The sequence below is a fragment of the Nuphar pumila genome, chromosome 1 (genome assembly GCF_984573655.1).
Source record: "Nuphar pumila chromosome 1, dmNupPumi1.hap1.1, whole genome shotgun sequence".
In the NCBI taxonomy this organism is placed as follows: domain Eukaryota; kingdom Viridiplantae; phylum Streptophyta; class Magnoliopsida; order Nymphaeales; family Nymphaeaceae; genus Nuphar; species Nuphar pumila.
Window position 1 is genome coordinate 126,565,658 of NC_143249.1, and position 25,935 is coordinate 126,591,592.

Genomic DNA, 25,935 nt, shown 5'->3' on the forward strand with positions numbered 1-25,935 from the left:
AAATCAATAAAACTACACGAAATCAGACAAATAAGTAAAAGACTGTTTTGTCCCTAAAGAAGGCAAAAATGAATTCTGACAGCTTTTTGCAAAATGACTGTTTGAGGGGCAACGAATTCCAAAATTAGTCAAATCACTTCTATTCTATAAAAGACAGATCCAAGAAGCTGACACATTTTACATAAGTGAAAAATACATTCTGGATCTCCAGAACGAAGCGTTTCAAAATCAGGATAATTTGGGAAATCGCAGGACCCGAAATTTCAAAATCCGAAAAAGCTGTTTTCATAATACGCTTAAAACACAGACTAAATCAACTCGGATCAAGCTGAAATTTGGTCTGCAGACAGTTAACACACCGATGTGGAGAATAAAAAATAATTTTTGGAAAACTCAATAAAAATCCACATAAAATAACGCGTGCACGAAATGGTAAAAATTAAGGTTTTGGTTCAGTGCACTATTCATCCCTTTGAATCCACAATTGACATTTGGACATTGAACCACGTACAAAAACAGTCCTAACTGAACCTAACCTACTATTAAACTACAACAAACAATAACAATTAAACTAAGTTATAAAATCTAAGAAATAACCTAACCTAAACTCACTAATACTCTAAATAATATACCTAAATAAATATAAACTCTAACTAGACATAATATATAACATCTAATATCACTAACTAAATTAACTATCTATTCTAATATTAATTCTAACTTACTAAAACAACTACTAACTTACGGTTTGTCTAACTATCTAAGATTACTTACTAACTAAATTAAACACTAACTATGTTAACTAACTATCTAGGGTTATTTTACTAACTAAGGTTAGGGGTTTAACTAAGGCTAGGGTTAGTAGGGGTCGGTTAGTTCCTAACTAAGGTCAACTAGGGTTTAGTTGGAAATTCGACTAGGGTTAATTAGGTTAACTAAATACCTAGGGTTAATCTAACTAACGAGGGTTAGTTGACTAACGGTAGGCTAACTAATTTTGGTCTACTAAAGTTGACTATGGTTAGATAAGGGTGGTTAGGGTTAGTAGCATTATCTAAGGTAATTAACTACTTAGGGTTAGGCTAATTAATTAGATTTAAGGGAGGAGCTAGGTGGTGGTTTTGGATATGCTTGAATAGGGTCCACGCCACCTTAGGGTTACTTCCTAACTAACTAAGGTAGGGGTAACTAACTATGGGTAGGTACCTAGGGTCAAGCACTAACTAGAGTTAGCTAGGGTCGATTAGGGTTTGCTATGGTTGACTAACTACTTAAGGCTAGTAACTAGCTAGGGTTAGGTATTTAACTAGAGCTAACGACTTAACTATGATTAGCTAGAGTTAACTAATTAGAACTAACTACTAACTAAGGTTAGTTGAGGGTAAACTATAGTTAGACTAGGGGGTCGGTTAAGACTAACTAGGGGTTTGACTAAGCTAGTTAATGGGTCTGTTAGGATAACTAAGGTCGGTTAGGGTTAAGAGGGTGTAACTAGGGGTCGACTAGGTTTGTGTAAGGGTTAACTATGGTTAACCATGGTTCGGTTAAGGTTACTAGGATTAACTAAGGGTATGGTTAGTCTAACTAACTATGGTTAGATTAGGGGGTCGGTTATGGATATGGAATTGAAATGGGTCCACGCCACCCTAATTGGGTTAGTTACTATACTAATAACTAACTAGAGTTAGAATTAACTAATTAAGGTAGGGTCGACTAGGGTATTTGGGTTCTAACTAAGGGAGTTAGGTTTTAATTATGGTTAGGATACATTAACTAAGGTTGACTATGGTTTACAAGGGTTGATTAGGGTTAGTAGGATTGATTAGGGTAGGACTATGGTTATATTAGAATTAAATATGGGTAACTAAATATGGTCAAACACTAAAAGGTCGGTTAGTGTTAAACTAGGGTTAAGTAAGGATTAACTATAGTTAGTAGGGGCGGTTTGGGCAACTAACTAGGGTCGTTAACTATGGTTACTAAGGTAGTTAAGGGGTCGACTAGGGTTAGTAGCTTGATTAAAGTTAATAATTACACTAAGGTTAATTGGTATTTCCTAAAACACTAAAGTCAATCCAAATTAACTCCTACATTAAATATAAACTAAGACTAGCAACTACCTAAATAACTATACATGATTTTATAAAACCTACCCTAAAGCACACCTTACTAAATTAATTACGCCTAATTAATGCTAATTCAAATAACGAAAGTAGTAAATAGGGCTTTCAATGATAGACCACGAATTTGGTATGAGTTACCTCCCCCATTTTCTTGGTTTAATTGCACATTGGGAAAGTGTAATCTTCAAAAACCGTCCAACCCATTGGATTCACACGTTTTTCCAAATAGGCATTAAAAGCTATTGAATCCTTTTTGAAAACCTTCCAAAATCACACTACACGATTTTGACTAGTCTTAAAAGAAGAAGTAGCATTTAAATTCTTGCCAAAATCGAGTAAACCATTTTGGAAACCTCCAAGCATTAAATCATCTTTTTGAAAACATTCCCCAAAGCATTAAAAGCTAAAGATCCTTTTTGAAAACCTTCTTCAAAGCCCTCTACACGTTTTTGGGTTAGCTTTAAATGCACATTTAGAATTTCAAATCTTTTCCCAAAAACGTGTAGACATAATTAGAAGGACCTTTGGAATTCCAAAGGTTTTCCAAAAATCGTGTAACCCTATTTAAAGAGATCTTTGGAATTCCCAAGGGATTCCAACCTTGAAAATGTAAATCATTTATAGCTGGGTTAGGAAATAGAAATTTCCTTAAATGCAATCCACGAATTTGGAGGTGGTGATCTTCTACCAAAAACGGCTCTCAACACACAAAGACTTAAATGCCCTTAAATAAAATATAAAATTAAATTCATTAACTACATTAAGCTAACATTACTCTAACTAGATTAAAATATGCACAACTAACTCAAGGACACAAGAATAAAAACGAATTGGAAATATTAACTATTGTAAATGCTACACTAAAAATGATATTAGCAATTTAATTCTACCAACTACAAAAACCGAAAATGCAAATCTTATTAACTACTACACTCCATTCCAAATTACGAAATTAATGCTAACTTACCTAAACCGAAATACACCGAACCTAGACATGTTCATTCTAATTTCCTAAAACCTAATAACTGAAATATGCAACCTTGCTGGCCCTCTAATGGCCGCCCTACCTATGGAGAAGACGACTACACTTACACCCAAACGAAACATCTAATTTAGACTAACACTACATCGGCAATTACATATCTAATTTAAATTAAACTACACATGATTCTAATTGACTACTAACCTATTAACATAATTGCTAATCCTAATAACATGCTGGACATAAATCAAAAACAGAAAACACACATTGACAAACATTATCAAAAGTTAAAACTAAAACAACAAAGAACACAACCATTAAATTCAAAATAATATTCAAGCTACCTAAGTCTAAAAATCAAAATCAACAACTTGAACTAACTAATCATATTCCTATTCCAACAAGAAATGCTACAGCTGAACAACATTAAAATATGTTTTAACTAATCTAATTTAAATAAATCTAAAAGAATCGATAGACCTATTGACACATTAAATCCACAAAAGATCAAACGAAATCAACATTAAACATCTATTTGACACTATTAGACCTAATTACTACTGGAAAATGAGGGAAAACGCAGACCTACAGATGGGGAAATTCAAAGCATACAAACACACCCAAAAAGACCTCAAAACTCCAAACGTTGAATTGAAAAACATACAAGTAAATGACCCAAACACCTAAACATTCTACGTGCTGGCCTTTGCACGAACAAAAGCTATACTATGGCTGACGAAAATACAGAAAAACACACAGCACATTACACACGCACATGATAGGTTTTAGCTAGAAGAGAAGGGAGAAGAAGACCTACCTCAAAGGGCGATCCGAAGACTGAGGGGAAGAAGAGAAGAGCGGACTTTGCTTGACTCCATGCCACGAGGAACCTCGGTGATGCTGTCTAATCCTTTTGTTGTCTTCTTTGCAGGGATTTGCAAGTGGCAATGCTCCGGGGTTCAGGGCCGGCCGACCATGGAGGAGCGGGACCTCCACCATGATAGATACACTCCAGCTGCAGCTGCAAATAAACAAAACAAAAGTTAGTTTCAGCAGGGTGATAAGCAAGACAAGATCTGAAAAGAGAAGAAAGGGAGAAGAAGATGGCATCTCCATTGATTCGGCATGGCTTCCATAGCCAACCATGGATGAGGAAGAAGGTGGATGAGAGGGGCGGCTGGGTGAAAGGGGAGTTGAGCTAGAATCGTGCCCCTAGGGCACAAAAATCAAAGCAAAGACAGGGCTGGAATGGGCCCCCTCTTTTGACGATTTAGGTTATTTGGGTTTATTTTCAAAAACAGTGTTAAAAACAAAAGAATTGCTGGGCGCCTCTTTCTGCAAAAGGTTTTCAAAAAATGTTTTATGAAAATGTGAATGGGTTGGAGCTGGGTTGAATCCATGTATTTTGACCCAAATCCAGGATCTAAATGGGCGTCTGGATCCAAATCTTCTAAATCGGCTCTAAGATTTGACCCGTTACACTGTAAATGCATTAATTCCTTCGTTTTAACTCCGAATTCGATGAAATTCGAACCAGAGCTCTATAATATCATTATGCACCTAAGTGTATGCTCTTAATCTATAGATGATCCATTTATGTAGTGAAATTATATGAATAAAACATGATATTTATGCATCATCAAATACCCCCATGCTAGAATAATTGCTAGTCCCTAGCAATACACTCTACCATGTAATGAAAATATGGACTACCCAATAATCATGAAAGCTCTTATTAAATAAATAAATAACAAATAAAAGTAACTCACTTTCGTAGGAATCACGGTTGCATTTAGCACATGCAACAAGCTCTTTAAACCCCTGGGTTACCCCAGTGGATGAGTAAGGTCTCGTGAGGGTTTGCAGAGATGCTACCCACAAACATCAAAATCATGCATGAATAATTTTTCAGAAATGCTAGGCAATTAAAAACTCTTTGCAAACAAATATTTCATGTAATCTACATTTTCAAAACAAATTCAGAAATTTCTATGCCACCATAGTAAAATTTATTTTTCTTTCACTTCTCTAAACTTGTAATTTTTTATGAATTTTCTCAGAAAGTCAAGTATTATCATGTTTTACTCATTTATCCTCACCTGTATATTTTCTGCACAGTAATTCAGAAATTCTTCTTAAGCATTGAATTTCTCTCTTTAAGCTCATTCTTTTTCTTTTGATATTCATTTTTCCACTCTTTTTCATTCTTCTAAATTGAGCACTATTTCGAATATCCAGTCTCATGACCCGTGTAGCAAGCTTTAGGTCAGTGACTCCCAAGCCGGCCGGCCTTAGGGCACCAGATACAAAGTATCCCTCAGACTTAATTGTTCGAGTCACTAAACCTTTAATTCTAATAGTTTACGTATAGTTTTCCTCTCATCATGTGCAATGTCTCTATCTCTTAGACTTTCTATGCAGTCCATGTAACAAGTTTTCGAATCGATGACTCCCAAACCAGCTGGCTTTAGGGCACCAGGTGTAAAACACCCTTCAGACTCTACTTACTCGAACTATAAAGGCCACAAATGTCGACTAGATAAGAGAATGATCTCCTTCGTTATCCTTTTCGTAAGAGACTCAAACATTTCAACTCGTGTCTGAGTTCTACTACTTGGATTTACAAAGAAATCAACAACTAAACGTAGCTCTATTCTATTAAGCTCATTTTTCAAAAACATAATTCAATTTCTCACTTTTCTCATAAAACACACTGTGCATACTTATACTTAAGTGAATCAAAACTTTCTAACATATCAAATACTATCTTTTCTTTAACTATTTCATAAACAACTACTCTATTTAAATCAGATCAGAAAAAAAAATTTCACATGGGGCTTACAATTTTCTAACTTGGCAGATCATGCAGATAAACAATCATAAATGCTACAAATTATTCTCAAAAGACCTACTTTTATGAGTTTCAAGCAAACAGACATAAAAAAAAATTTTAAAATTTGTGCATCTAAACCATCCCCCCATGCTTGAATGACACTGTCCCTAGTGGCATACAAAATAATGCAATCATGTAATGCAGATGCACACTATAGAACAATAAAATGAATAAGGAGAAAGGATTGATACAACCTGGCATACTCGCACTTCTGAAGCTGTCGATTGACTGGATTCTGCACCACCACTATGCATGTACAAATGCATAGTTTTCTGCTCATCTGGTCAATGTTCCACTCTTGAAGGCTTCTTCATATCCGGTTACTTGGACTCATACATTGAAGGATCGATTGTTCATACATGTAAACAATGAAATTCGAAATGAAATTAAAACAAAATTCAAAATAAAATACATAAACAACTACTACTTTATTTTACTTTACATATGATACATCTAAATAATATAAAACGTTAAGATATAAAACCACTAACTATGTTAGAATAATCTACATCTAAATCAGTAAAACAATGAACAAAGTAGCAACTAACCTATGTTAGAATTAAACTATGATAATCAATCAAATCTAAATCAGCAAGTTAGCAATTTCTCTATGTTAGACTATGCTAAAATAATCTAATTAATCTATGAAATAAAAACATCTACTCTAAATCAGAGAGTTAAACAACTAAACTATTTTAAACTATGTTAAAGCTATCTAATTAAACTATGCAACTATGTTAACAATGTTAAACTAAGTTAATTACTCTATGAAATAAAAGATAAGCTATTCTAAATCAAAAAATCAGTAAATACAGGAATCAACACTGCATTCTCTAAGACTCGACTGTTTAATATATCATTGAAGCATGAAATTCAGTGAATCTTATCAAAAACAGCAAATGAACCCTATATTTTTCTAACTATGTTAATTCTACAAACTAAAACAATTAAAACAAACTAAACTAAACTAAACACATATATTAATAAAATGATATCTCAGAAATAATCAGAATAAATTGCCGTTCCCAACGAATTTCAAAATTAGTCAAATCACTTCTATTCTGTAAAAGACAGATCCAAGAAGCTGACACATTTTACAGAAGTGAAAAATACGTTCTGGATCTCCAGAACGAAGCGTTTCAAAATCAGGATAATTTGGGAAATCGCAGGACCCGAAATTTCAAAATCCGAAAAAGCTGTTTTTATAATACGCTTAAAACACAGACCAAATCAACTCGGATCAAGCTGAAATTTGGTCTGCAGACAGTTAACACACCGATGTGGAGAATAGAAAAATAATTTTTGGAAAACTCAATAAAAATCCACATAAAATAACGCGTGCACGAAATGGTAAAAATTAGGGTTTTGGTTCAGTGCACTATTCATCCCTTTGAATCCACAATTGACATTTGGACATTGAACCACGTACAAAAACAGTCCTAACTGAACCTAACCTACTGTTAAACTACAACAAACAATAACAATTAAACTAAGTTATAAAATCTTAGAAATAACCTAACCTAAACTCACTAATACTCTAAATAAGATACCTAAATAAATATAAACTCTAACTAGACATAATATATAACATCTAATATCACTAACTAAATTAACTATCTATTCTAATATTAATTCTAACTTACTAAAACAACTACTAACTTACGGTTAGTCTAACTATCTAAGATTACTTACTAACTAAATTAAACACTAACTATGTTAACTAACTATGTAGGGTTATTTTACTAACTAAGGTTAGGGGTTTAACTAAGACTAGGGTTAGTAGGGGTCGGTTAGTTCCTAACTAAGGTCAACTAGGGTTTAGTTGGAAATTCGACTAGGGTTAATTAGGTTAACTAAATACCTAGGGTTAATCTAACTAACGAGGGTTAGTTGACTAAGGGTAGGCTAACTAATTTTGGTCTACTAAAGTTGACTATGGTTAGATAAGGGTGGTTAGGGTTAGTAGCATTAACTAAGGTAATTAACTACTTAGGGTTAGGCTAATTAATTAGAGTTAAGGGAGGAGCTAGGTGGCGGTTTTGGATATGCTTGAATAGGGTCCACGCCACCTTAGGGTTACTTCCTAACTAACTAAGGTAGGGGTAACTAACTATGGGTAGGTACCTAGGGTCAAGCACTAACTAGAGTTAGCTAGGGTCGATTAGGGTTTGCTATGGTTGACTAACTACTTAAGGCTAGTAACTAGCTAGGGTTAGGTATTTAACTAGAGCTAACGACTTAACTATGATTAGCTAGAGTTAACTAATTAGAACTAACTACTAACTAAGGTTAGCTGAGGGTAAACTATAGTTAGACTAGGGGGTCGGTTAAGACTAACTAGGGGTTTGACTAAGCTAGTTAATGGGTCGGTTAGGATAACTAAGGTCGGTTAGGGTTAAGAGGGTGTAACTAGGGGTCGACTAGGTTTGTGTAAGGGTTAACTATGGTTAACTATGGTTCGGTTAAGGTTACTAGGATTAACTAAGGGTATGGTTAGTCTAACTAACTATGGTTAGATTAGGGGGTCGGTTATGGATATGGAATTGAAATGGGTCCACGCCACCCTAATTGGGTTAGTTACTATACTAATAACTAACTAGAGTTAGAATTAACTACTTAAGGTAGGGTCGACTAGGGTATTTGGGTTCTAACTAAGGGAGTTAGGTTTTAATTATGGTTAGGATACATTAACTAAGGTTGACTATGGTTTACAAGGGTTGATTAGGGTTAGTAGGATTGATTAGGCTAGGACTATGGTTATATTAGAATTAAATATGGGTAACTAAATATGGTCAAACACTAAAAGGTCGGTTAGTGTTAAACTAGGGTTAAGTAAGGATTAACTATAGTTAGTAGGGGCGGTTTGGGCAACTAACTAGGGTCGTTAACTGTGGTTACTAAGGTAGTTAAGGGGTCGACTAGGGTTAGTAGCTTGATTAAAGTTAATAATTACACTAAGGTTAATTGGTATTTCCTAAAACACTAAAGTCAATCCAAATTAACTCCTACATTAAATATAAACTAAGACTAGCAACTACCTAAATAACTATACACGATTTTATAAAACCTACCCTAAAGCACACCTTACTAAATTAATTACGCCTAATTAATGCTAATTCAAATAACGAAAGTAGTAAATAGGGCTTTCAATGATAGACCACGAATTTGGTATGAGTTACCTCCCCCATTTTCTTGGTTTAATTGCACATTGGGAAAGCGTAATCTTCAAAAACCGTCCAACCCATTGGATTCACACGTTTTTCCAAATAGGCATTAAAAGCTATTGAATCCTTTTTGAAAACCTTCCAAAATCACACTACACGATTTTGACTAGTCTTAAAAGAAGAAGTAGCATTTAAATTCTTGCCAAAATCGAGTAAGCCATTTTGGAAACCTCCAAGCATTAAATCATCTTTTTGAAAACATTCCCCAAAGCATTAAAAGCTAAAGATCCTTTTTGAAAACCTTCTTCAAAGCCCTCTATATGTTTTTGGGTTAGCTTTAAATGCACATTTAGAATTTCAAATCTTTCCCCAAAAACGTGTAGACATAATTAGAAGGACCTTTGGAATTCCAAAGGTTTTCCAAAAACCGTGTAACCCTATTTAAAGAGATCTTTGGAATTCCCAAGGGATTCCAACCTTGAAAATGTAAATAATTTATAGCTGGGTTAGGAAATAGCTTATCTCGCCATGTTCTCCCCAGAAAGTTTATCAAATTTGATGGTTCTGGCAATCCTAAAGCTCATCTCGCCATGTTCTTCGCTGAATGCTCCAAATTCAAGCGAGAAAATCGGGCACTTTTCCTTTGTTTCCCTCACAGTCTGGAGGGAACAACAGCAAAATGGTATTCAGAACATGTCAATCCTATCGAGCTGAAAGAATTTGACAAAATGGTGAACATGTTCATCGAGCGATTCCTCTTCAATGCTGAGGCGCTTCCCACCCTCAGTCACCTATGTGGCCTCAAACAGAGAGAAAATGAGAAGGCCAGAGATTTCATTCATCGTTGGAGGTCAGCTTGCAACAAGATGAGGGACCCCATATCAGAAGGACATGCTCTATCCCTAATTCTGAGTAACTTCTCACAACCTCTAAGAGGTCTCATTTCTACTGCACCATCGAGGGCATTCATTGATCTGACAGAGCGAGCCGAATGGCTCGAGTTGAGTATGGAAAATGGTTTCTATGAAGGTTTCACCTTCACTAAGAACAACGACCAAACTGAGCAGAAGAAGAAGACTCACTTCACTCATTCTGTCAGAAATAATAATTGGAACCACCGTAAGGGGCATAACAGAGATTTCTGTTATGGGGCAGGAAGTTCAAACAAGAATGACAAAAAAGGCAAGTCAGTTCCTCAATTCAATAAGCCACTTCAACTAGAGCAGGGACCGAAGCCCCGAGAAAAAGTAAAGCATGAAGGGTGGAGTTATGACAGGAAATTCACTCCACTAGACCAATCACTCGAGACTGTGCTTGAATATATGTTGACCAAGGAGATGGTCAAACTGCCTAGGTTGGCTGATCCCTCTGTTCCCATGGGGAAATTCAAAGATCAATTTTGTAAATTTCACAGAACAGTGTGGCACAATACTGAGAACTGCTTCATTCTCAAGAATATTGTTCAGGATCTCATCGACAAGAATCTTCTGGTAGAGGGTGCCGAAGATGAAAATATGGATATTCTAAAGAAACCCTTTCCCCATCATTCTACGACAGTCATCTCTGAACAACCTTTTCAGCCGCAGGAGCATATTAGGCCATGCTCTAAAAGGGATATGCAAATCCAACATCAGGTCCTTGTACTGCAGCAGGCTCAGTCCAAAGCTCAAAAAATGGATCTCATTGCAGCTTTTGGTAAAATGAAAGTATCTGATAAACCCGCTGGGGTATCTTCTGAGGTGGCTAAAAGAATGTCATGGCTCCCCAAACACTTTATTAAGCCTGCCCCGGAGAAAAGTGAGACATCCACACCAAAGCCGATAACAACATTATCCAATGTCTCAATTTTGGACTTAGCTCAAGATTCCACCAAACACCAGCAGGTGTTGAATGATCTGTTGCGGAAAATCAAAGTGAAACTGAGCATAACTCCAGAAGACATGGCCCAGATAGTCAATCAGGCCATGACAAATGCTCCGATAACTTTCTCGGATGAAGATCTTCCCAAGCCTCATGTATTTCACAACAATGCTTTGTACATTGTGATTCGAGCATGAGGAATGACAGTTCCTCACGTGCTGATAGATGGAGGCAGCAGCCTCAATATATGCCCATAAATGACAGCCAAAGCTTTGGGCATCAAAGAAGAGGAATATATCCCGGACTCGATCACTATCTATCGGTTTGATAATCATGGTCAGACAGCGAAAGGAAAAATTTTCTTGGAGATTTTCATCGACTATTCAGTCCACTCTGTCCTTTTTCATGTGGTCAATGTGCCACCCACCTATAATCTGCTTCTCGGGAGACCGTGGATTCACAATACGAATGTTGTGCCATCTACTCTGCATCAGTGTGTCAAATGGTCAAAAGGTGGAATGATCACAACAGTCTTGGGCGAGGATCCAGAACAGAGGCTTGCACAACCCATGGTTCCTAGGCCCACTTTCACTACTGATATCCCTAGCAATAGGGGCATTGATGAGGCAAGTTTCGAAGAAAACTCAAGACTACTGCAGACGATAGAACAAACAGAGCATACAGTGGCCATGACTTGATGGAGAGGTCCTCAGTTTTTCTAGATTGAAGGACGATTTGATTATAGCACATTCAAAGATCATCCTCTGTTCTCTCAATTCATGAAAGCCAAAAAGGGATTTGATCTGTTGGTAAAGCATGGCTATCAGCCTTTTCAAGGCCTGGGAAAAAATGGAGATGGTCGTCTCGAGCCAGTAATTCCTCCGTACTATCCTCAGAGGGTCGGATTGGGCTTTAAGGGCAGAAGATCTCAGAAGGGCACTATCTTTGTCAAAGGGACGCACTAAGGGCATCTGCTTGTCTTTCATTTCTATTCTTTTATTTTCACATTTAGGATGATATCCCGTTTCATTTCAATCATTGTCCTCAATTCAATTTTTCAATAAAGTTGCAAATTTCCTTTGTCTATCTGGATTCCATTTGTCTCTTTACTTCTCATTATCAAATCTTTACAAAATTGCCATTATTTTGCTCTTTTATTTTTCCAATTATTTTCTCAATAAAAGCAATTTGTTTTATGATGGGCGATTTCCCTGAATCGATTTATTCTTCAATTTTCAGAATGTCTTCCCGATCTATCAAGAAGCTCGTTCTTAATCCAGAGGCCTTTTCGAAGCCAACAATGATTCATCAGGTTAAAATAAGAGCAGAATGTAGTCAGATTACAAAGCAGTCAAAAGAACCTGCAGAATTTGATTCAGCTCTTCAAGAATTACCAGAATTTGCAGCAATTCAAAAACAAGACGAGCCATCATCCTTAGTTCAGGATCCGACTGAGGATATCAATATTGGATTAGAAGACGATCCTAAAATTCTCAAGATTGGCAGCAGTTTGAGGCCGGAAGAGAAAGAAAGGCTCACCCATTTTCTCAAGCAACATGAAGAAGTGTTCGCATGGACGTATGAGGACATGCCAGGTCTAGATACCAAATTGGTTGAGCATCGTCTCATCCTAAAACCAGATGTCAAGCCGGTTAAGCAGAAACTGAGAAAGATGGATCCTCGAGTGGAACAACAAGTTAAGGAAGGTCTAGAAGACCTACTCAAAGCAGGGTTCATTCGAACCATTGACTATCCAGATTGGCTAGCAAATATTGTCGTTGTTCCCAAGAAAAATGGTAAAGTTCGAATTTGCATCAACTTCAGAGATCTCAATAAAGCGACTCCTAAGGATGATTATCCACTTCCTAATATTGATCTTTTGATTGATAGCACAACAGGTCACGCTATGTTCTCTTTTATGGATGGATATTTCAGATATAATCAGATCAAGTTGGCCACTCGTGATCAGTCCAAGACGTCTTTCACTACTCCTTGGGGCACTTTTTGTTATACAGTCATGCCATTTGGGCTTAAGAATGATGGAGCCACTTATCAGCGTGCTATGGCCGTCATTTTCCATGATCAGATGCACAAAATCATGGATGCCTATGTCGATGATATTCTGGTAAAGTCCAAAGAAGAGGAAGATCACATCGAAGCTCTCAATCAAGTTTTCAAGCGGCTCATTCTTTACAAGCTAAGACTCAATCCACAAAAATGTGTTTTTGGAGTCGAATCTGGCAAATTGTTAGGCTTTCTAGTCAGTAAAAAGGGGATAGAAGTTGATCCCGCTAAGGTCAAAGCTATCATTGACATGTCTCCCCCGACTAATCTGAAAGAATTGCGTAGCCTTCAGAGACGTATGCAATCAATTCGGCGATTCATATCCAATTTGGCCATGAGATGTGAGCCTTTCAATCATTTGCTCAGAAAAGGAGTGAAATTCGAATGGGGACCAGAGTGTCAGCAATCATTCGAACGCATCAAGAAATATTTGCTCAATCCTCCTGTGTTAAAGCCGCCAGAATTGGGGAAACCCCTACTGCTATACATTTCAGTTAATCAAGTGGCTTGTGGCGGATTCTTGGCGCAATACGAAGAAGGCAGTCTGATAGAGCATGCCATTTACTATGTGAGCAAAACCTTCATTGATTATGAGAAGAAATACTCTCAGATAGAGAAGACATGTCTAGCTCTGGTTTGGATGTGTCAGAAATTGAGACACTATCTGTTGGCATCTGAAGTCAAGATCCTATCCAAATTAAATCCTCTCAAGTACATTCTAGAGCAACCCTTCCTCAGTGAACGGATTGCCAAATGGCAGGTTCTATTGATGCAATACGATTTGAAATATGTCTCTCAGCAATCTATTAAGGGCCAAGCAATTGCAGATCAATTAGCAGATTTTCCTCTAGCAGAGGATCTTAAAGTCGAGGATGATTTCCCCGATGAGCGAATCTGCAATATTCAACAATCCCCAATTTGGAATTTATTTTTTGACGGTTCCAAGAATATGGCAGGCATAGGAATCAGGATTCTGTTGATCACACCTGAGAAGGAAATGATTCCCTTTTCTCTCAAATTAGATTTTCAGTGCACTCATAATATGGCCGAGTATGAAGCTTTGATACAAGGTTTGAAAATTCTACAAGACTTCAATGTTAAAAGAGTGCATGCTTATGGTGACTCTTTGCTCGTCGTCAATCAAGTCTTAGCTGAATGGCAAGTGAGAGATCAGAAATTACTTCCTTATTAGAAGATCGTCTCAGCTCTTGTCAGCAATTTTGAAGAATTCCAACTTTTTCATGTCAAGAGAGACTTCAATCAAATTGCAGACAGTTTAGCCAATCTGGGATCCATCATGTCTTTCAAGAGCGGAGAATCTTGTCGCTCCTTTGAAATTGGCAGACCTGATCAACCTGCTTTCGTCCCAGTAGAGCAGATAAACCAGGCTGAGCAAAAGAAGAAGCCTTGGTATTATGACATCAAGAATTTCATTGAAACTAGCGAATTTCCTTCAGAGCTCTCAAAGAAAGAGCGGCGAGCAATTCAACGCATGTCTGCTCGATATTTTATTTTTGCCAACATCCTTTATCGTCGTGGATTCAGTTCTGAATATTTCAGATGTTTGGATGAAGAAGAAGCCAAAGAAGTTGTGCAAGAAGCACATGAAGGCATTTGTGGTGGTCACGTTGGCTACCAAACTCTTGTCAAACAAATCATCCGAGCAGGATATTATTGGAGAACTATGCAACAAGATTGCTATCGTTTTGTGAAGAAGTGTGTTCAATGTCAAATGCATGCACCTTCTATTCATGCGCCAACGACATACTTGCAATCCGTCGTCTCACCATGGCCATTTTCCATGTGGGCTTTTGATGTCGTAGGCCCCATTACTCCTTCTGCTTCAAATGGCCACAGATATTTTCTTGCCGCAACAGAATATTTTACTAAATGGGTAGAAGCAGTCACTCTATGCACAGTAGAAGGTCGACATGTGGTCTCATTCATCCACAAGAATATCCTATGTCGTTTTGGCATACCACATGATATTGTGTCAGATAATGGTAGTCATTTTAAGAATGAGAGAATGAGGACATTTTGCTCAAAATTCAGAATCCATCATCATTTCTCCACTCTTTATTATCCTCAAGGGAGTGGGCAAGCAGAGGCCGCCAATAAGATTTTGATTCGAATCCTGGAGCAAACTTTGGAAACAGGTCGCGACTGGCATGAGAATATTCATGATGCATTGTGGGTGTATCGAACCACCATTCGAACTCCAACTAATGCTACTCCGTTAGAACTTGTCTACGGAACTGAAGTAGTATTGCCTCTACATGTTCAGAAACCTGCCCTGAAATTTGCATCACTTCTCGAATTACCTCTTGATCAGTATCAGCAACAGCGGCTAGTACAACTTGATTTGCTAGATGAAAGAAGACTCAGAGCAGCAGAGCACGCTCAATCATATCGTCAGAGGATAGCTAGACAATATGCAAAATCTGTCATTGAAAGAAAATTTCAAGTCAATGATCTAGTGCTCAGATCAACGGCTTATCTCAAGCACCGCCCAAGTGGCAAGTGGTCACCAAATTGGGAAGGTCCCTATGTTGTCAAAGAGGCATTACCTCGTAATTCATATCGGCTCATAAATGCCGACGCAGTGGAATTACCAGATCCCATCAATGCTCGACATTTGAAAAAATTCTATACTTAAATTATTCTTTGTAATTCCTCAAATTTTCTTCAAATAATGATCAGATTCTCCTTTCCCAGTTATACTGGGGCATTTTAAAAAAAAAAAAACTTTGTCTTTATCTACAAATACCCTGTACGCAGGCAAGATAAACAAATCTCTCACTTTGCACGCATGTGCACTCATTTATATCATTTTCATATTTGCATACATTTGCATTCATTGGCATGCATTTGCATCAAGTTTGTTACCCATTCAGGATAAGGGATAATCCTGAGACCCCAACAATCATTCTCGTTACAATTCCCAAATATTTTAATAGCATAGGTCTCTTTCAAAAATTCAAATTTCAATTTAAAAACAAGGTAGGTTTTCAAAATCCAGTGCTCGAACTGGTACATTTTCAAAATCTAGTGCTCGAACTGGTGTGTTTTTAAAAATTCAGTGCTCGAACTGGTACATTTTTAAAATCCAATGTCTATGTTGACATAGTTTCAAAACCAGGTATTCATGTTGGTGTTCTTTCAAAGTTGAGCACTCGTGGTTAGTGTCTCCCTGGTTGGTCGTATCACTCAACCTCTCGGGTTCAGTCTTTGTGTTGATCATTCATCAAAGTTCAAATTCCAATTACCAGTTTTGACCCTTGGGCTATCCAATTTCCAATTTCGGCCTTTGGGCCATCCAATTACCAATTTCGGCCCTCAGGCCACCCAATTTCCAAGATTCCAATTCCGACCTTCAGGTCAATCAATTTCCAAATTTCCAATTTTGATCTTCGGTTCAATCAATTTCCCAATTTCCAATTTTCAAATTCCAAATTTCTAATTTCGACCTTTGAGTCAACCAATTTCAATTTCGACCTTTGGGTCAATCAATTCCAATTTCAACCTTCGGGTCAATCAATTTTCAATTTCCAAATTCCAAATTCCAAATTCTAAATTTCCAATTTCAAATATCAAATTTCAAATTTTCAAATTTTCCAAAATCCAATTTCGACCTTTTGGTCACTCAATACCAATTTCAATCATTTTCGCTTGCGAGAGACCCTTTTTATAGTGAGAGTTCAAGGGAGCTCGTTCTTTTCGCATGCTATCCTCTGTTCACCTAATCCCTTTTAAGGGAGAGTTTGAAGGGACTCGTGTCTATGTGAACAGTTTGCAAAACAAAATTCCAATTTCATACAAGGAACCCTTAGTTCAGGGAGAGCTTCGACGGAAGTTCGCTTTCCTTGTGATCACAATTTCATACTAGGCCATTTCATCATGGAGGACCCTCTTTTCAGGGAGAGTGTGATGGACTCGCTCCTTCATGACCAATTCATCGACCTCACCATACCGCCCCCCTTTCCATAAGAGAAGCCTATTGTTAGGAAGTTTTGATGAAAGCTTAATTTCTCTTCGAAAGTTCGTTTTGCAAACACCTCCTCTTCAGGGAAGAGAGGAGTAATTCCTATTTACAATTTTTGAATCTTCTCCTTTGGGGAAAAGAGAAGAAAATTTTTGTCATGGGTGCGTTGCGTTGTGCTTCAGATGCTCGCTCTCACCAAGGATTTCAAGAACATCTTGCCAATTTGTCATTAAATATTTGTTGATTTCAAAAAAATTTATCGCACAAAAACATTACCTCAGAATACCTTCAGTATTATTTCCGAAAGGTCAAAGCTTTCGTGAAAAAGGATTCAAAATTCAAATTCTTTCTATTGGCCAACCAAAAGAATGAAGAATAAATCCTCGATATGGCCAGCAAAAGGAAATTCAATGTTGTTGCAAAGCCATAAGTGATCGGTATTGATCACAGTCAATGACACATTTTTAAAGATCATTCTTGAAAAATAAAGCAGTCGAAATATCCTGGGTGATACAGAAAAATCCATTAAATCCCTATATCTCCTCAATCACCTAAGCTGCAATTAAATATCTGCAAAAGGGATCTCTCAACTGTCGTCAAGATGAAGGCGAATTAGGCGAGTAGACCCCCGGGGCAAAAGAAGATTTGAATCATCTCCAAGATGACGAAGTTTGTGACGGGTCCTTCTAGGGAAAGTTCAGAGCATCGTCAAGATGAAGGCGACTGCGATAAGCCTCCCGACAAACCCTAAAAGATATTTAATTTCCGCTATCATCAAGAGATTTCCAACCAATGAGCCAATAACCGTCGATATAATCCCTGAGAGAAAAAGAAGGATCGAAACATCTCTAAGATGAAGGAGTTTGTGACGTACCCTTCTGTAAACACCCCAAATTTTCACTCACCTTCCTGACATCAGCACATTTTGGTTCTCCGGAATCAATGAAGGGCAAAATGGTCATTTTCCAAGATTGAACCTTGCAGAAAGTCCTAAATTCCATTCTCGAGTCTCAAAACTTCTCTATTTAGACTCAGAGACATCTTCAAATTACAAATTCTCCAAATCTCATGCTTAACCAGAAGTCAGAATTTTTAAATTCAAATTCAGAGCGACAATTTTATAGAACATGTCTTTGCATAGCATTGCATGAACATTTCATATCATTTCACCACACAGCATGTCATTTTGAGATCCAGAACTCCTGATTTTCAAAATTGTCAATCCAGATTTGATTTTAAAATTTTCAAAATTGACTTTGAAACCCTGGGTTTTAAAATTATCAATTCTTCCCATTTTACCCCCAGGACCCCGGATTATGAAAAGTCTTCTCAAGAAAACAATCTGGATGGTTTTAATATTTCAAAATTTTGCCAGTTGAAAAGGAAGGGACACAATTTCAAAAATTCATAAGATCTTATTTCAAACTTTTACAAAAAGACTCCGAGTTTCCCTACTTCTTTCAAAATTTTGCCCTGAAGAACCATTTTCTTCCAAGTTTTGAAATCAAGCCAAATTTTGCTTTATGTTTTTCCAAAACTAGCCTACTATTATGAAATTTCCAAAAATTCCATTTGGCTCTTATTTCAAATAAGTGACGTGGGACCCGCCTCAATGTGGTGTCACACTAGAATTTTCAAATATTTCTTTTATTTTCAAAACAGTGCCCATCTGGAAGTGGAATTCTTTTATTTGATTTAATTTTTAATAAAATACTTAGTGGGCCCACGTAGGTGGCACCCCACTAAGACTCTTTGCCAAAAGAAAGATTTTTTTATTTGAGGTGGCACTACCAAAACAAAATCCATTTTTACTCATTTTTTTTTATTTTTTTTTAATTTTATTACTTTTCAGCCCCCAAAGGGAACCACCGTGAAACCCTACCGAGATTTTCGTTCTTTACCTAAGGTACACCTGAAAAAAAAGGAGCCGCCCACCCTTTTCAAATGGCGATATTTTTGATTTTTTTTTCAAAAATTAGTTTTAAAGCTTATCAAAATCTTTCACGAGGAAGGCCCGAGCTTTTGGCTGAAAGGGCGGAATCTCTTTTTAAAAGAGGGCTTAAGCCACCCGAAAAGGGGAACTTAAAATTTTCTTTCCCCTAACTCTGCAGACTCCTCCTTCACGCTCACTTGCTGGTACCCTCCCATTCACGAGTTCTCATCCCTTCCTTCCTTCCAGCAGGAGCAGAACCGACGGCTTCTTCTCCCCTCAATCAACAGGAGGCTAACCCCAATCGGCTATTTCCTTGACATCAGTTCCCCAACCCCCCTTTTTATCGTCTCCTTTTGTTGTTACAGGGGAAGAGGGCTCATAATCTGCAAGCTTTTAGGAGGGAGACTCAAACTTTCTACGGATCAGCTGGAATCTCCTGGTGGAGACATCATCTTCCTCCTTTACAAAAGGCGAGTCCCCAACAGCTGACATTCAGGAGTTGTCTCATCCATCGCTGGAGGCTCAACTCACCCTGTAAGGAGTGCCCTTTTCAGCCTCTGCCGAATCAAGGTAAGGATCTTCTTCATCCCTGCATTTGTATGAATTAGGCTTCACATTTGTGCCATTCACAAAGCAAGTCCATTGCAGCCATTGATGTGGCTTGCACCTCGGTTTATCCTATGCTTCAAGAATCGATGAGGCTCCTCAATAGCTTCTTTTGATTCAACCTAAAGATCTGATGGTCCTAAAGTCATCATTTTCCCTAAATTTTTTTTTCTTTCTCTTACTGGATTCACCCCAGCAGCCTGGATGTTTCAAGATGACCTCTTCATTAAACTTTGTGATCGGCATTCTATTTTGTGTTCATTTTGGATGTCGATTTCGTCAATTTTTTTTTTTTGTTTTGTTAAAACAACATTTCGGTTTTTAAGACTCAGTATTCTTCCCAATTTTATATGATTCGTTTGTTTCTTTATGCGATTTCTGTCCAACATTAATTTCAAAACTCCCTGCAAGTCATGGTTTAAGCGATGGTCCAGTGGGACTCATCGTACAGTAATAGATGCCATTAACCGAGGCATTACACTCAAATCCTTTTGTTAAAATCTTTTCTTTTCCTTCCTTTCTTCTTCTGTTTTCCCCCTTTTTTTTATTTATTTTTATTTTTATTTTTTTTTGTTTATTTAATGTCGGTTTTAGCATATACTGCATCTCCACCATTTTCATTCCACTGTAGTGGGATTGAGATCGCTAGCCTTCATTGAGTATCATTTCCCCACTTAATTTCAACGTCTTGCATTATCAGATTTTGCTGTATTAAGTTTGCTTCTCTATAGTTCAGTGTGAGTTTTCATGCATCTTCTTGGTTACCTGTTCCTAATTGTTATAGGACCATTCAGGTAACTATTTACTATGGCTGTATCGTGAGGGGCTTTATGAATTCAATCCTGGTTCTTGGTTGCATTAGTTAGCATATGAGGATATATTTCGAAAGGGGGTATGTCTTTACGTAAGCCTGTCACGGCTTTTCAACAGTGCCAGTAAACATGTATATGCAGGGTGGAGTTCTTAGCATAATGGTTGACCACCGGGATCAGTTCACAGGAACCCAACTGTAGCTGGCACAACATTTCTTACGCCTTCAAGACTGCATTGCACCATTTCGTGTATTGTCTCTCACTCGCACAACATTGCTTGTCAAACTTAAGGGTTCACTCTGCCTCAGCATTTAACACACCTCCTTCTGAACCTACCATACCTTGAATTCTGTCATGCACCATTACAGGTTATAATGTGTATCCGAGTCTTAATTAACCTAATTGAAATTGTCTATATGCCCGATGAAGGTGTGGGACTGAGGATGTCGGTCACGGCCTAGAATGAGAATTCTATGAGGCCGGCGGCAGGGCCCAGTTATGTTGTTGGCTGTGTCATATTTCCTTTAGCTGTATCATCTGTACTTTGGCTGTATCATGTGATGCCTTTGTTTTATCTGTACCAAGCTTGTTTTAGATATGCCACATGTTGATAATTCTTTTGTTTTAGCTGTATGATATAAGATTTTTGTTGGGAAGGCGGTTCTGTCAGCATAACTATTCACTATTAGCAGGAATGTTATTCCCTGTAGGAGCCTTCTATACACTATTGTATATTGATAATTCACCACATCACTTTCTGTCATTTTTTTTACCAATCATTTGCCACCATCAATGTTCTCTTTATGTCGTTAGCTTGTCTGTCACCATCTCCAATATAACATTCCTTGTAACTTAAGATATATCATTCGTCTGTATTATGGGGTTGATTTTTTTTTTTAGATGTCCTATGTTTGCTGCTGGAACTTAGGTTAACAGCCCCCTGTGCTATAGAATTTTCAAACCACAAAATCTAGGTTACTGAAACAGTCCTTTATGCATGTGATATCCATTGTTTTGAACTGAGTCCCAGGAGTCTCTGTTATTGGATTGAGAAAACCCGTGTGTCATATTGGGAGGCGGTTCTTCAGAAGTCTTACTCTTACACCCCCTTAAGAAAATTTTCTGTGCTTGTTTTCTTCATTAGGTTTCTGTTATGTCACTTCATGGGAGGTCATGTTGCAGCTTATGGCGGTTTTGTTGGAAGCAGAGGCAACCATTTTGTCCTCAATGAGAAGCCAATTTATGTCAATGGTTTCAAACGCCTACTAGTTAATGTACATGGCCTCTGATCCTTCACAGAGGAACAAAGTGAGCCCTGTTTTTCAGCAGGCTTCTAGATATGGGTTAACTGTTGCTAGAACCTTATCCGAGATTAGTACGTCTCTTGCATGAGTCCCTATGCATGCCATACTTCCCCCAGTTTGCGTTTTCATCCAATGATGCTCAATCTGATTTTATCCAGCCTGGTAATTTCGAACATTCGGCATTCCTAACCTAGCTCCACCCAATACATGCGTGCTATCAGCTTAAGTACAAATCCTACACATTGGGAAGGTCATTTTTAGGATATTGTCCGTATTTAGTGGTCTGTCATCATTTCATTCGTTAGTCCTATGACCTACAGGTTATTACTCATTTACATGCAATATATATATTTTTATCCCCCAATATCATCATTCTTTGTACGTTCAAGCCTAGACATTTATAGAGTAGATATGGTCTCCATCTTCGTCTCACATCATGAGCATCCAACCATTTATATACATATGTCCCTTATTTAGCCCATGTATAGCCTTTAGAGATTTTTTTAGCACATCTTCATCAAGTAGTGCACTCCCATCATAATTCCATATATTGTAATCGACATGAGATTTCCCATCTCTCGGTGATATGGCATATGCCTCGTGCTGACTCTCATTTGCAGGAAAGAGCGGAAGATGTGGCTTTCACTAGTTTTATATATATATTTTTTTAGTGATTGATTTTATTTGCTTTATATCAGAAATGTAACCACCCAATTTGGAATAATATTTACGCTTTTGCTTAGACTAGGATGCATATCATATAGTTTGAATTTATGTAATATCATGTTTATATGATTCATGCATTTTATTTCAAAAGCACTATGGATGTACACGAATGGCACGCGCACCAACTCTTAGGGAGTTGATGGACTCGGTGGAATCCATATTTACGGCCCTAGTCGGAATATGGACGAGACCCAGATCCATCATCTTCCTACTAGTCACATTGAGCCTACACTCTTAGGCTATCTTGAAAATGCACATCATATTTCTAAATTTTTCAAAATCTTGTGTATTAAATCAATTAAACTCTGAACATATTCATGGCCACAGTCAGGATATGCAAAGGATTTATTTTGACCTAATGCACATTTTTTCAACAATTTTTTTTTAGAAAATCTTTCAAAGTGCATTCATTCACTCATATCATTTGCATCATGAAATCATTGGTTTTCTCATGATTTTCTTAAGAAAATTTCATTCTCAAGAAATCGATTTCTCAAGAAACTCTGAGAATTTTTCAAAATCGGATTTCCCAAATCAAAGTTTTCCCGTGATTTTCCTTAAAAAGTTATTTTCTTAAGATCCATTTTCAAAAGGAATTTTCATATTTCTCAAGAATCAAAAATTGATTTTCAGAGATTTCAAAGACAAGATTCTCAGGAATTCAATTTCCTATGTTTTGAATTTCCTTCTCCAAAGAACTTTCCCATAAGTTTTCTATCATTTTCCTAAGAAAATTCTCAAAGTCTGAGTTTTCCCAACAAGTGCTTTCCTTCTCAAACGTTTATCTTTTCTCAAGAATTCCCTCCATTTTCCTGAGATTCTCATTTTTCCAAGTCTTTCTCAAAATTATCCTGAGATTCTCATTTTTCCAAGTCTTTCTAAGCTTTCTCAAAATTATCCTGAGATTCTCATTTTTCCAAGTCCTTTCTAAGCTTTCTCAAAATTTTCCTGAGATTCTCATTTTCTAAGTCTTTATAAACTTTCTCAAGATTTTCCCGAGATTCTCATCTAAACTTTCTCAAGATTTTCTTGAAATTCTCATCTCTTCAAGATTTTCTAAGTCTTTATAAACTTTCCTGAGATTTTCAAACCTTTTTCGCCTGAGTTTCTTGAGAGATTGATTTCCATCTTTTTCCTGAGAAATACTTTTCAACTTCAAATATTTTCTAAGCATACATCATATTTTCCAATTTACATTTTCCAAAATTCTCATAGCACATGCCTGAATTCTATGTGCATTTAGGATAGAACATAATTTCAATAATTTTACTAAGTCAAGCATAATTTTGGTCCTTGGTTCGATTACCCCTGTTAAAGGCGGCAGGAACGGTCGAACCTCGTACCGACAGGTCGAGCCCCATCCCATGGATTTTCCCGCAATTTTCAAAACGGAGGCGAGTATTTCAAAACCATTTTCCAAAATCCGATCAAGTTTGAATCGCGAAAGCATTTCCCTCTCTCTTCCGCAAGGAAGGGAAGACGGGAAAAATTTCGCGACGATAACACCTTCCAAAAAAAAAGAGAGAGAAAAGTCAGGACATCTCCAAAATGAAGGATGATGTAATAAAATCCCCAAAAGCCTAAGAGAGCTCTAATTCTGCCAAAAAAAAAGAAAAAAAAAAGTGGGCAGAAAGATCATCATGATAAAAGAATCGCAGGATATCAGACTACTGAATCTGTCAAGAATCTTCTTTAATTTTGTGAAATTCTATTATCAATATTCTTTCACCAATTGCTTTCACAATATCAAGAATACTCGTTTTTCTGTTCATATCAAGGAAATTGATAGCTTCCTTGAAAGAAAGTCAATTGCAAGAAATTTGAATTCGAATCTTGATTCTACGGAGTTAAGCTTAGGCGGAGGTAATAGTTCAGGTAGAAAAGAGGGAATATTTTCAAAACAATGTGCATCATTTTAAATTATTTTGAATCAACAATAATTTTCAACATTTTGACAATATTTTCTAGCTATCCTGGCGTGAAGCGAGAGCTTGAGGTTCATCTTTGGCGCATCCTGACATCAGTTGTTATCCCTTTTAAGGACTTGATAACGGGAGTTTTCAAGATTCCTTCCCTTCTGTTGGTATAATCTGAGCGCATGGGCTCTTAGATTTGCACACTTCCCTGTGTCCCCACTGTCCCACTAAAGACAGTCCAATTTCGGCTTGAGGTTAAGCCACCAATCATTTTCTCGCAAAAGGTCACCAATTTCAAAAGTTATTTAGTCTCAGCAATGAGGCGCCCAAAATCAAACCCCTTTTCAAGCTTTAGGGACCCCAATTTCATCCTTTTGCAAAACCCCTTTCGGATTCATTGTGCGGAAATTCGAAGGTTCCATCATGGTTTCTTCCTCCGAGGATTCCATTCATTTTCCGCCCAATCAGGATAAGGGTACAAACCTGAGCCTCCTTTGATGAGGTATTTCACTTTCCACCCAATCAGGATAACGGTACAAACCTGAGCCTTATTCTGATGAGGTATTTCATTTCCCGGTCAGGTTAAGGGTTAAACCTGAGCCTCATTCGGATGAGGTATTTCATTTCCCGATCAGGTTAAGGATTAAACCTGAGCCTCATTCTGATGAGGTATTTCATTTCCCGATCAGGTTAAGGGTTAAACCTGAACCTCATTTTGATGAGGTATTTCATTTCCAGGTCAGGTTAAGGGTTAAACCTGAGCTTCGTTTCTACACGAGGAATTTTCTGTCCCATCCAGGTTAAGGGCAAAACCTGAATGCCACTTCTTTTGAGGTAAAATTTTTCTTCTTTATTCTCCATTTGATATCTACCATTTTCATCAGGGCTAATATTTTCATATCCAGTCAGATCCTTCTAACTGGGGCATTTTTATAGCCCAAATTTGGTGTGTTTTCTTTGCCACTAAGCTCGTCTTCAAGCCGGCTTAGTAGCAAAGAGGGGCATCTGTAAACACCTCAAATTTTCCACATCCATTCTCAAACAATCTTCCTTAGGCAGTGTAGGAGTCAAACCCCGAGTCAGTTTCAGAAAATCACCATTTTACCCATTTTCATTAGGAAAATTACCATTTTACCCCTAGGTCATCCCGGACCCCAGTCAGTTGGAGTCAACCAAGCTCATTGGTCAGTTCAGAACAGTCAGAATATCAGTCATCTCAAGCTCATCCGAGCTCACAATGAACAGACCATTTTCATTTCTGACAATTCCTGCCAAAATGGGATCATTTCTTCAGAAATGAGCTCGTTTCTCACTCAAATCCAAACCAATTGTCTCCGAGTTAGTCATTCCCAGTCAGTCATGTTCCCCAGAGTCTAACTTGAGCTCACCAGGAGTTCAAGCGCTCCAGTTTCAGTTCAAAACCATTTCCAAATGTCTAGGAGCCCATTTTAGCTCTTTCAGCTGAAATTGAGTTGAGTTCAGTCAATTGAGCTAGTGTTCAAGCTTTGATTTTAGTTCATATCAGTATTACTGACCTTTGTTCTAGCTCAAACCCAGCTTAGGTTCGTAA